Below are 13,028 nucleotides of genomic sequence, written 5' to 3' on the forward strand. Positions count from 1 at the left end.
GCAGCATTAGAAACAGTAAAATGCTCATTTTATCTAGCTCACCAGTAAGTGATTCTATTTCTCTGTGTTTTAGTACACAGTTACAAAAGACCTTGGTTTTCTTTTCCCCTTTCCTAAGACAAAAGCAAACTATTAGCCTTTAGGTTTTTTGCTCCAACATCATGTCACGGAACATTAATCACTTGCATTATATCATCTTGCTTGACATTTTCTCAAGAATTTTATTGAAAAAGCCAATTCTTACCCCTACGCCATCACATTGTTCAAAGAGCGTGCAATATTCTGCAAGACCAAGCTGGGTCAGCCAGTTAGAAATGGGTAGATACTTCATTATCTATTCCCTCACCTCACAATGCCTTTGACTCTGAAAAACAAAAACAAAACCCAATTAAAAATACTATTGCTTAGGAATATTAAACGACTGAACAACTCAGAAAGCACTTAATAGCATGGAAGTTCTACCATTATAGCCAAAGAGATTAATACTTTCTTGGCCGCTTGGTAATAGGTAGTTATCTATGCATTAAGATTATTACATTTAATTCATTGTTTCTTTGTAATCCTCATACAAACAGGGAATGTTGAAGACTATATTTTGTTTAGCTCTCACATCTGAATTTATCTTTTAGAAGATGAAACACCAGTCACTCAATACTGTAGTATCAATTAAAAAATACTCAGCCTTTGTATGAAAAGAGAATGTTCCTCAATGTGCTCATTCAGTGATAATGCCATTCTTCTTACATGTGTAACACATATGACAAAATATACAAAATGAAGAGGAATAGCAAAAGGAGCAGTGTTATCTGTAGGAATATGAAGGAAGTGAATGAAACTGCATATTCTGCAAGACAGTCAAAATGAACAAGATTCTGTGGTGGGTGTTTGTCCAAGATGTGAACATAGCTAAAGTCAACCTGTTACGGAGTATTTCTACGACAAAAGCAACTGAGAGATTGTTACAGTTTGGTCTCCATCATGATGTCATCTGAATTTGAGTTATCTGTAAATAAAAATACTTTTTGTCACTTTTTTTCCCAGTTGCTAAAATGAAGTAAAAGATAGACATTAAGATGGACACATGATAGACATAGGAAGACAGAAGATAGACACATAAAATACTCTCCCAACATCACTGCTCTATGTAAGCAGTTATGTAAGATCGACATAAACAAATACTTAAACTTCCAAAGAACTGCTGAGTTTGTGAAGAGATTTCTATTTGCAAGTTTGAGCATATCCTAAATACATTCAAGGATGCCCAGTTCTAAATCTGTAACTTGTGACCTGAACATTTCCTATCAGCGCACTGGTGCCAGAAGCAGGAAACGCTCATGTTCAGACATGCAGTGTCTTTAATCATATATTTTTGATACTTTTTTTTTAATTTGAAGATTTTCCTCTCCATACTTCAGGAAAAGTACTTGCTCATTAGCTATGTATAAACCAACTGGAATTATGACTTTCCAGCCACAAACGGCTTGTTCCAACACATCTGTCTACTCTGAACACATGACAAGAAGCTGCCCAAAGGCTGACATGTTACGGTCAGCAGAGAGCCAGTGTTGCTGTCAGATAGGGAAAGCTGTTTAGCGTTTTCATAACTCTTGGAACACTAGGAAAGTGCTGAAGCTTTTATTTTTCTTTTTTTTAAATACAAATTGCAAAACCAAAAATGCTGTCCTGCAGAAAGGTAGGCCACAGTAGCAGTATTACCTGTGTTAAAGTACAATACGTTCCTAGAAATATTTTGAAAGCATTTAAATTAGAACAAGTATCGTTAGTAAGACACACGATGTTTTGGATCAGACATGGTTTTGGAAGCCACTATGAATTTTGCCTCAGTGGTCGACCTTGGAAACAAGTCAAAATGGTTACACTTCAGAGACACATACACCATTATACTGCAGAAGTAGTAATCCTGGAATTTGTCACTTCATGATCTATTAAAGAACAAACCTGTTAATTTGCAAGTCACATAATGAAATCCCTCTATCCTCCACCAGAATACTCCACTATATTACTTGCTTTATTGCAGGCTTTTTATTATTGTGAAAATATTGCAGGCTATGGATGACCAGTATACATCTAAAGAATGGTGGTATTACAGTAACTAAGGGCATCTTGTGGAGTAATATCAATCAGAAAATCTCAACATTTAATGGACACACCACAAAAGAATTTCTCTGAGGAATGTTAAAGCCACAAAGAACATTCTTACGTGAGGCGAGGACAAGCTCAGCCACTGAAATCTTTCATTTATTGGCTTGCTTTAAACAGGTACTTTCAGATTGCAAGATGGTCAGCATGAAAGGCATACAATTTTCAGGGAGATAAAAGGAAAACACAGCTAGTTGATTAGGACATTAGTAAAACCATGGACAAATAGCTCTTTTCTTGTTCATACACTTCTAATTCAGTCACAGACTTTAATTTTGTTGTCATGAAGGAACTTGTTTTCAAAACTGTTTAACAACTTCAAAATGAAATATAAAATTCATAGTCTAAAAAAATAAATTCCATGCTAGTACATGACAATTAAAAAATACCTACAAGAATTGGTGGAGAGTCACCACACTTATCATTCCAGAATAAAGAGAAATTCTGCACTAAGCGTGAAAGGAATCCCAGAATTTCCACAGAGCAACATTCTCTTTAAGCAATATAGTGATAAACAGGGGCTATCTAATCTTACTTGGCCAGCTGCATTTGCTCTGTTATTAATTTATACCAAATGAAAAAAAAAAACCAAAACAAAACCCCCCAAAAACCCCACCACCAACCCCACCGCCTCCAAACCCCCATACCAAAGGAAATTCAAGTGCCAGCAGAAAATGACATTAACCTTATGTGACAAGACACCGAAAGATACAAGATGTATTGTTTTCAAATGTACTGCACTTACACCTTTGAACGTAATTATTTTATGGCATACTTTCATATGCTATTAAGTCTTTGTTGACACCTGTGTAGATTTTTCCCTACTGTTTTCATGAAAAATTTGTTCCTACAGCTGAAGGAGGGGAAAAAAAAAAAAAATCTCCTTTCTCCCACAAGATAACTAATTGCCTTTCTGATCCTTCTGCTAATGGTAGTTTTGGTGAAGAAAGGTAACAGAAACATTAACTCAAACATCTCTTATTTAACCAGTATTACACTGTTAATTGGATGCAGGGTACAACCTAGTGGTCAGGACACGAGATATATTCAGACCCTGCTCAAGGTTAAGAGTAAAATGGAATTACAAAATAAATTGTAAAAGACCCTAAATATATCATTATGAGAACTGGTTTTAGGCAGAGGGAATTTCCTATTATTCTTCTACTTCTACACTGTTTATTTTTATTTCTGAAAATAGGATTAACGCTTGCTTAGGGCAGGTAATGAAAACATTTTTTAACATCCAAAATACAATTATAAACACACTGGCAAAGTGTGTGGCAGATGTTGGGCACATATTTTTTCCCCACTGAGAAATTAATAGTCTTCCTTTCCAGAGGAAGGAAGGAAACAAACAAAAACATAAGATGACAGCATTTATTGGAGGGCGATACAAGATCTATGTTCTATTTACCCATTCTAAACACTGTCACTTCCTGTACCTCTCAGGTTTCCTGCAATAGAGATCGTCATAGGTTTAGTCAGGTCACCAGATTTTTATGGGATAAAACCATGGTTGCTCCATGACTTGTTTCTATTTATTCAGTGAGACTTTTTCTTCTGTTCTTACTTAACAAGCTCAAGAGTGAAGTCACAGTGTTTTGAAATCCTTGTGTGGAAGGTCTTGCAGCATTACTCACATCATTTATACAATTTCAGGGGTTTTTACATCAAAATAAACAATTCAAACCCAGCCTAGGTTTGTACAGTTCTGTTTCTGAACACCAGCTGTTCAGAGGCTTTTATGAAATGAAGTTGCTGCCAAAAAGTTATCAAATGGGTAATAATGGGAGGTTCCTATGGTGGCACTCTGATCTACTGGACTGAACTTAGCTTTTACTTTTGGAGTGCTTTTCTGTATTATCTTAAAAACATGCTCACAGTTGCAGTCGTACATATTGGGGCACAGTTGAAGCAAAAGCACAGAGAAAGGTGTTTTATATGTAGCTTTTAAATCCAACTGTTCATACCGCAATGCTTTGCTTTACTGATAATTCATTAGTTTTCTTTCCTCTATCACAATATCCCAGAACTATCAAAAGATGCTGCTGCTGATGTTGGCTTGTTATACTCCAGACACAAGGTAAGTGATATGTAATACCAGATTCTAATTCAGCTATGGTTTCGTCCAATTAGCTTCACTGTAATTTTTGGAAAATGGGTATGTGTGTATTACAAAGACACCAAGGTTGAGCAACTCAAAATCACCATGTGGATATAGTAAGTATCCCAGGGACAACTCGTCATGCTCCTTTTCCAGTCTCCCCTGGGGATTCAGGCTGTAATATGACAAGGTGCAAGCCATGTATCCTGGTGTAATCCTGTCCCCCCCAGAGTTACTCAGGTGAGCCGGCAGAGCTAGCAACTTCATCTCATCTGGAAAGTCATTTCTCTTATTGTGCCTTTTCTACTTCAGCAAAATTGACTTGTATTGTACTTCCAAATTAAGACTAGCCTCCTGCTGTGACACAATCATTTATTAGGAAAAATGGATTTATTGGACACCTGCATGAGTAAGAGTTTTCTTAAGGATTTTGATCACTTGAACTTTGCATGCCTTCCTAACTAGCTCCCTTGAATCAAGGGCCCATCAGTTTTCTTTTCAGGTGTACTCAGAGGTACTTTCATTTTCAGATGCACCTTTATTTTCCTCTGGTATCAGTGAAATCAACAAACTCTCTAAATTACAGCCTCAATAAAGCTGATCTTCCCATACAACATTCTGGTTGTACACCTCAGGTCCTGTATTGTGGCACTAAGTAATAACACTGACCAAAGGTCTGCTCTCTTTGCTGATCACATCTTAACTATTTATGTTTAACTAAGCAATATAGACAGGTATTTCTTGAATGTTCTGTTGTAACGCATGTTTGAATAGCAGAAAGTTTCTGCCATTGGAGTGCCAGTTTCTGAATGCAGTAGAATGAAAAACTAGGAAATCTGGAAGTGGTCATCACGTTTGTGATGTCACCTCGCAGAGATTTTACCATCTTAATACAAAAGAACTACCTTTTCTTTTGCAGCCCAGGTCATGTTCCTATATCTCCTCTCCCTTCTTGAAACAATTTGCCAAGCGTAAAGCATGTTGTCAGTAGTACAGTTTAAGACAGTAAATCTGTGTATTTTGGAAAAAACTCAGAAGCTGACTGTTCTGTAAAAGGAGTACTAAATGCAGAGTGGGAAAGTCAGAAGATGCCAGTCAATGACCCAAAGCTTGTTTCATTCCTATGGCAGTGATAACATCTTAGTGAGAAAAGTAACCTTCTTCTCCAGGATTTGTTAATACAGTGATGGTAAACTGCCATAATTTCCATGAGACTTGTTCTAGCCTACTGCCTTAACTGAAAACCAGGAGTTTTCTTGTTAAGAACTGAGCATGGTTCTCCTAATCTAACAAGACTATAGGTTGGTAATGCACTGATCAAAAACATTGCATTATAAAGCCACCTCCATCTTTTCTGCTAGCAAAAAGGGAAGGGCATCTGCAAGACAGGGCAAGAGACAGAAGCAGCAGAAACACCTGAAAAGCAATCCATCAGCAGAATCAAAGTGTCAGATACTGATCAAACAAATACTGGCACTGTGCACTAGACAGTCCAGAGAAAGCACTTCTTGGGCCAAGGACTATGGCTGAAAGGAGTGGGAAACTATGACTAAAAAACCTGTTTCCCCTACTGTGTCAATCTTCTTGTATTCACAGAAACAGAGCTTGGTACATTGCATATAAACTGGATGACATCAAAGATAAGCTACCCCCATTTTTTTTCTTCACATAGGAACAATATACAAAACCTTGAAGTTTTGGTTAACTGCATGAAAAGGAATAATAGGTGACAACTACTCATCATGTAATAACTACAAAAATCAGATTCCATATCTAGACTTCCATAAAAAAAAAAATCTTACAAGGGAAGAATTACCTACATAAGAAAGTGTCATAGACGGGTGTGTGACCTATGTACAAACCACATGCAGAGGGCATCAAGGGTGGAGAGGGAAAAAGAAAGCATAAGAACATAATGTAAAAAAAGCCTGATGTTCTTACAATGATAATGGTTTAACAAAATAAAACAAAGAAATAAAAGTGATCAAAGTAGTACCTCTGATAAATCCCTGTTATAACACGTAGAAAACACACAAGAAGAGGAAAATAATGGAAAAAAATGTGGATGATCCAATTATTTTACTTATGACAACATAAAGACATGCAGTTTAAGTTCAGAAAACCTGTGGCCTAGTAAAGTGAAAAACATACTTAATTCTCTTGGAAACCAACTACATCCATACAGTCTGGACCTAAAATATTAACGCCTTCTGCACTTTATGAATCAGCTGCTGACATACAACTATTCTCAGTATCATGTAAGCATGCAGAGTTAAAGCAGTAGTAAAAGAGCCAAGGTGCTATCACAATACTGGAAAAGGAGAAAATATGAGGTCAAGCTATTTCCATAAGGCAGCACGCGAAGGAAGTGGAACAGGCAACTGAATAGATCTCAGAAAAAATCTGGAAGTATACATGGCGGGAGGCGGTGGGGGGAGTATGAGCAGGTACTCAGTAAGCTTGACCACAAAAAGAACATAAGGAATCTGCTTTGTTGACTCCTTTCTAGTGTTGTTCATACTACAGAAGGAAAACACATGCAGTCTTACAATTAAAATATCCATAAAATGAAGGCAGTTATCAAAAAAGCATAGGCAATAGTAATTAGCAATTTCTAAAATACCTGTCAAACCACATATCTAATATACTTATTTTCTTCATTTTAATAATCTCATACTGTGCTGAGAGGGATTAACTGAACAGAAGAAAGAAAACTAAAAGGACAAATTACTAAACATGAGCCTTCCGTGCAAATGTTATCTGCTAGAGCTAGCAAGGTGTTAGCTACAGTTAGCTTTATTACAAAATCTCAGTTTTTCATAAATCATATCACACAGCTGAATTTTCATCACTATTACATTTATACTTTTTCCAGTGTATTATTTCGATTGGTGGTGATTTTCACTGAAACATAGAAGAAAGTACTGAGAATTTCTCTTTCAGATATCCAATTTAAAATAGATTCAAAGACTGACGTTCCTGTGTAATGAGTCACATCGGCTATTTAAAATAAATGCATTTGTACATATGGAGAATGCAAACAAATACTGGGGTTTTAAGTAATTTGCGGTAAGCTGGTAGAGTCAAAGCAACCGGCATCCTAAATATTATCTGCCTAAGCAAATAAATAAGACCACTCCAAAGGCACTATGCGTTGGCACTATGCATTTGCACAGTGCATACCACGCTGCTGGCAGTATACAGTAATGGCTGACATAAACTGTGTTAAACTACTGTTAGGTTTTATATCATATTCTCAAAAAAATTAGAAATACAGTTGCATTTTCAATTTTGCTGCCTTCTGTGCTGAAGAGGCAAATAACAGATTTTTTTGCTTTGGCAGATAAATAAAAAAACCCAAATAATAAAATTTGGTTTGGATCAAACCAAAACAACAACAAAAAAAAGAAGTCCAAGGTCTTTGGCTAACTGGTATGCATTTTTTATTTGTGTTTAATCTTATTTTTCCTTTTTTTCCTCTACCCAGACCTCATTAAAATTAATTCAGCTGAGACTCTAGAATATAGCAGAAACTCATAAGCTAACATGAACTGATATTTACTTATACTGTCTATACCAAATGTGCAAGTAATATATTGAAAAAGAACAATTTTCTTACAGTTCTATCAAGCCTTCAGCTACTGTGCTTTCAAGAGATGAATAAAAGCTGTAAAAATGAATAGAGAAGAAATGTATTCGTATTCCAATAGACTGTCTAAACACTGCTTTGCTTTCCTCTGTCAAATTCATTTGACTACAACCATTAGTCTTCAGTTGCTTTCAGCTATGGTTACATGTCTGGTGGCAGCGCTGCTGAAGCCAGTTTATGTAGCTACCATCTATTACTAGCCTCCAACTCCAGGCGCTTGTTTCTCCCTTGCACTGATTTCTTTGCTGTGCCAGCACTAGCATTTGCTTGACCATGCAGTGAAGGGGATCAGACTTGATCTGGCAGAGAAAATGACCCAGAGGAAGGGGTTATTATTTCAAGTCAAATCAGGTCTCTCATTTCCTTCACTGTACAGCCACAGAAAAAGCTTGTGCTGGCACAAAGCAAGTAATGATGAGGAAGTGGTCAAACAGCAAAAGTGCGAATCTGAGACATTAAATCTCCTCTCAAATTCTGCTGCAAGTTATGGACTCCTCTGCCACCCAGATCACAGCCTGCATGTAAACACACACCCTTTTAATCCATCTTGGACTGTGAAATAAAGCAAGTGAGGCACAGACTTTCCTATTTCTGCCAACTGTGTTGTGGAAACAACTACAGCAAAGGGATGGGGAAGACAGCCGGGGAGTGGCAGCACTGTAAGTCACTGTAGCTGTGTCCTGGTTTCGGCAGGGATAGAGTTAATTTCCTTCCTAGTAGCTGGTACAGTGTTTTGGATTTAGGATGAGAACAAAGTTGATAACGCACCGATGTTTTAGTTGTTGCTAGGTAATGCTTACACTAGCCAAGGACTTTTTAGTTTTCCATGCTCTGCCGACTGAGAAGGCTGGAGGTGCACAAGAAGCTGGGAGGGGGCACAGCCAAACTGGCCAAAGGGACATTCCACACCATGGGACGTCATGCTCAGTACAGAAACTGGGGAAAGCTGGCCGGGGGGGCCGCTGCTCGGGGACTGGCTGGGCATCAGTTGGCGGGTGGTGAGCAATTGTACTGTGCATCACTTGCTTTGTGTATTATTATTATTATCATATTATTATTATTATCATTTTATTTCAATTATTAAACTGTTTTTATCTCAACCCACGAGTTTTTTCTCACTTGTGCTCTTCCAATTCTCTCCCCCATCCCACCGGGTGGGGGGGAGTGAGCGAGCGGCTGGGTGGTGCTTAGTTGCCAACTGAGATTAAACCACGACAAGCTGTTTGATTCAGTGCAAAAATCAAGGTCCTTAAGAGAAGCGAAATAGTAAAGCTGCATGGAAAACTTCAGTTCTGGTTTGTGATACCCAAGAGGTTTAAACATTTAAACTTCTAAAACACCATATTTTTAAGTCATAATCAGTATTTGCAACATACATGTTAAACAAAAAACAACTAAACAAAAAAAATGCTAAGACTGTTCACATGAGAGATTTAACTTTTTCCCCTCTTGCCTCTTTCCTGGGCTTTCTAGATGTCCTGGCATTTCATTTCAAACTTTTCCCTTAACTGTGACTATTAAAACACAACTTAAAATTCTGAAAATCTCAAGTTATCACAATATTCTATGGAAAACATGAAATTCAAAATAAATTGTAATCTCTAAGAAGCGCACTCAATTTTTGCCCTAAATGCAAATGACAAACATAAGTTTGCTCATACGATATCACAAGCTGCAAGCTTCCTTTCGTATTTATACTGATACCAATTAGCAGTAAGTACAACAAGCCAGTCAGATATAGGTGAACCGTATAGATATTTCACATTGGAACTATAAGTAATTGCATTTTCCTTCAAATGAGTTAAATAATTAAAGCACAAAGTCTGATACTCTTACAGCATAAGTATATGATGACAACTCCTCCTAGTGGAAGCACATCTGACACAGCAAAATTCAGAAAAACACAGGTTTCCTAGGTATAATACCAGGGTTTTGCTGGTACCAGCTAGCTCTGCATTTTTGCTACCCTCTTTACCAATTTAAACTAGACTCATCCAACTTTTCAGTACTACAGAAAAAGACCTATGGGCTTTTAAGGAAGATGAATATCACGTCACTTTAAAGTTTGCTGCTATAACGACATAACACGGCTTATTTATACACATAAGTGAGAATCAGGTTTCAAATGAATGTAAAGTAATCTTTTACTGTAGGACTATGTCTCACCACTACCTCTTAAAACTTTGGGTAAGACTGATGTGATGTAAAGTAACTTACATGTATCGTGAACAATGAAGCTCTGCTGGTTTACTGGTGCTGGGAGTGCAGCCCTCTGTGGCTCCTTTTTGTTTCCTCTTTCACTCATACTTTCTATCAACTGTGCCAGGAATGATTTCCATGTGAATGAATCCCCTGCATTTATCTGAATAGACTACTCTGTTCAACCAATTCCATCTCCAAGGGCTCAAACTGTCACAGACATTACACATGCTGTTCAGCCTGAACCTAGAGGAGTGGTTGTTACAATAATAGCTCAGAGCAGACAGAGCCAGTAGGAATGTGCAGTATCGCACAATGTACTGAGCAGACTATCAATACTCTTGTTCATTTATTTTAATCCCCGATTTGCTTCATGTTTCCTTGTTCAAATCATTGTTTTAAGCTATCATAATAAAAATATTCTTGGTAAAATTTTGACAAATTGTTGTGAAGGACTTAAGGATAGTGAATTCTTTGAAAAGAAACCATTAGCATAAATGTTGTTGGCAGGCTAGGCACTGAAGTGACGCTTCTAACCTGGATTTTTAGTTCAGTCTGACATTTAGCAGATCTATTACAGACTACAGAGAAACAAACACAAGACATTACTCAGCTTGTATATGCTGTTCTGGCCAATGTTTACGTAAAGCTAAAGAGTCTACAAAATACCAACCAGGACTTAAATACATACTGACTCAGCAACTCAGTAACCACACAGCAGATTATCATTCACAGCTAATTAAAGTGTATGCCTTAACATCTCCTCAGACTATTGTGTCAGAATAATTCAGTTATATGGAATGTATCTATTTCGTTTTCTCCTTGTTTGGTTTTCTCCTGTTTTCCAGACATTTCACAAATAATACCACAAACACTGAGTTACTTTATCCTTATGTCAGACTTCAAACCAGGTATTTTCAGTTGGTAGGTAGCCAATACCTATCACAAGTAGCTTACAAGAAACAACTAAGACAGTGTTTCATCATTCTTTATGTATGGCTTATGGAAGGCATAAACTAACTACCCTTCATTTACCTTCCTTACATAACAGGAGTGCAACTTTCTCCACTTCATAACATCAACATATTTTTAATTATTAAGCAGAAGCTCTAAAACAGAAGAAGCAGTTTTTCACACAGTCGTATTCAATGGGGAACATACTGTCACAGATGTTCTGGGTAGCAAAAGTATAAATGAGCTTAAAAGACAGTATGCGCAGAGAAAACAAAACAACAAAATAAAAAACTATTTAAAACAAAGACACAGAGACAACCAAAGACTCTGAAAATCCTTACACAATGAACTACCAACAGCTGCGGTGATATCCTGGGGTAATAAGTATCCCTGTATACTTATGTTCTTACAACACTTTTATAAGCACAAGCTTGTCCTATGAAGAGACTGATATGCTTTTGGTCTGATTCCATGCAGATGTTCCTACATTTCACTTGGAGTGCGGATCTGGCACAAACCTGCTCCACCAGTGCAAATTAGTTCAAAGGTTTTTGAAAGTGTCACTTTGCTCTTGCAGACTTTAATAATACTTGATCTAGCATATTGGCGATTCCCTAACTCTACGCCCAGACTAGTTATTGTCCATCCTCCTGCAACTGGCCTAAAGTTAACATGAATAGTGTATTGTGTATGCTTATTGATTGACAGAACTGGTAAATGTTCATGCCTGATGCAGGTCAGATTTGCCCTGGCAGGTGATCTGACAGCAATCAGGTGATCAAGTATTAATGAACCTAGCATCTCACCAGAAAAGACTGTACAAATCTCCAAATTTATTCAGTACATGCAACTTAGCAGATATTTTGAAGACTAGGGCTAACTGTAATAGTATTTATGTGATGCAGAGTCTAGTTAAATAAATAAATAGACCTAAGATCATCAAGCACTTCAACAGAAAGTGTTGATCACTACAGTCTAGGAAGTCTTTCCTCTTTCTGTATGCCTACGTGGTCTTTTGTAGCTAGATGGGAATTCATTCTGCCTGCACCTGAAGCCAATCACAAGCAGCGTAAGTGTAAGTGCAATGCTGAACTTGAGCCAGCGTGCACTGTTGAAAAGACTCCACAGCTGCTTCTCAGCTTGAACAGCCAGAGCCTATAATGCACCCAACAGTAACAGACTGCAAATGCCATATAATCAGAAATCTGCTTAAAACTAGCATGCTAAGCTCTGTGGGGAGAGGGGATCAAGAGAAAATGAAATTACAACTGTGATTCCAAGCTAAAATGTCACTGTAGACTAATCCAATTTAAAATGTTCTAGCCCTGCTCCTTTCAATTCCTCAGCCATATCAACCCAGAAGTTACTAACCTCCACTGCACCAAGTCTACTGTTTGCGTGGTCAAATGCTAAATTGGATATGTGAAATGGTCCTCTTTACAAAGCAAACAAAACAAAACAACTGCCCCCCTGCAGCATGTGCATTTTTTAAAAATGTGCAGATCCAGGACAACTCAGATAAAGAACCTATTTCAAGTTCTTCAGCTACTGGTTACTACTGCAATAGGTTTCTGAAATGTTTTATCATAGAATAAATTCATCTTCACCTCTTCTGCCTTTCAGAAGGGGAAGGAAATAGTAGGACTGCTGTATTTTTTAATAAAGCTGCTCATAGACAATATCTGACTCTATACACACAGAACTCCCAAATCAGGCCCCACAATTTTTTGTTTAATAACAATCTGCTTTTTATTTGCCTTCTGGTGCTTGAACTTTTATGTTAAATTTAGGTCTTTCTTCAAGTTGTTCTACAAATAAGGTAACTTTTTTTTTTTTTAAAGGCTGAGATATTCACATGACCAATTAACTCTAGGAATTGAGTGCTATCTAATCTACCAAATTAGACTTGTGATAAGAATCAAACTGGCAGCACTAATAATAACAAAATAGAGCACAGGTGTG

At 37.3% G+C, this 13,028-nt stretch overlaps 1 protein-coding gene across 3 annotated transcripts in view; it reads right to left on the reverse strand.

Moving 5' to 3' along the window:
- The window catches only part of BCAR3 (BCAR3 adaptor protein, NSP family member), a 118,785-nt gene that overhangs the window by 80,881 nt on the left and 24,876 nt on the right, over positions 1–13,028 (reverse strand). Inside the window, exon 1 of one of the 3 annotated variants that reach the window (XM_076337761.1) lies at positions 10,131–10,151. The exons of 1 other annotated variant lie outside the window; for it this stretch is intronic. The gene's annotated coding sequence lies outside the window, so the exon portion shown is untranslated. Of the gene's footprint in view, positions 1–244; positions 314–10,130; positions 10,152–13,028 lie in introns of those variants that run through there. One more of the 3 variants, XM_076337758.1, reaches the window with a different exon arrangement.

The sequence above is a fragment of the Aptenodytes patagonicus genome, chromosome 5 (genome assembly GCF_965638725.1).
Source record: "Aptenodytes patagonicus chromosome 5, bAptPat1.pri.cur, whole genome shotgun sequence".
Classification (NCBI taxonomy): Eukaryota; Metazoa; Chordata; class Aves; order Sphenisciformes; family Spheniscidae; genus Aptenodytes; species Aptenodytes patagonicus.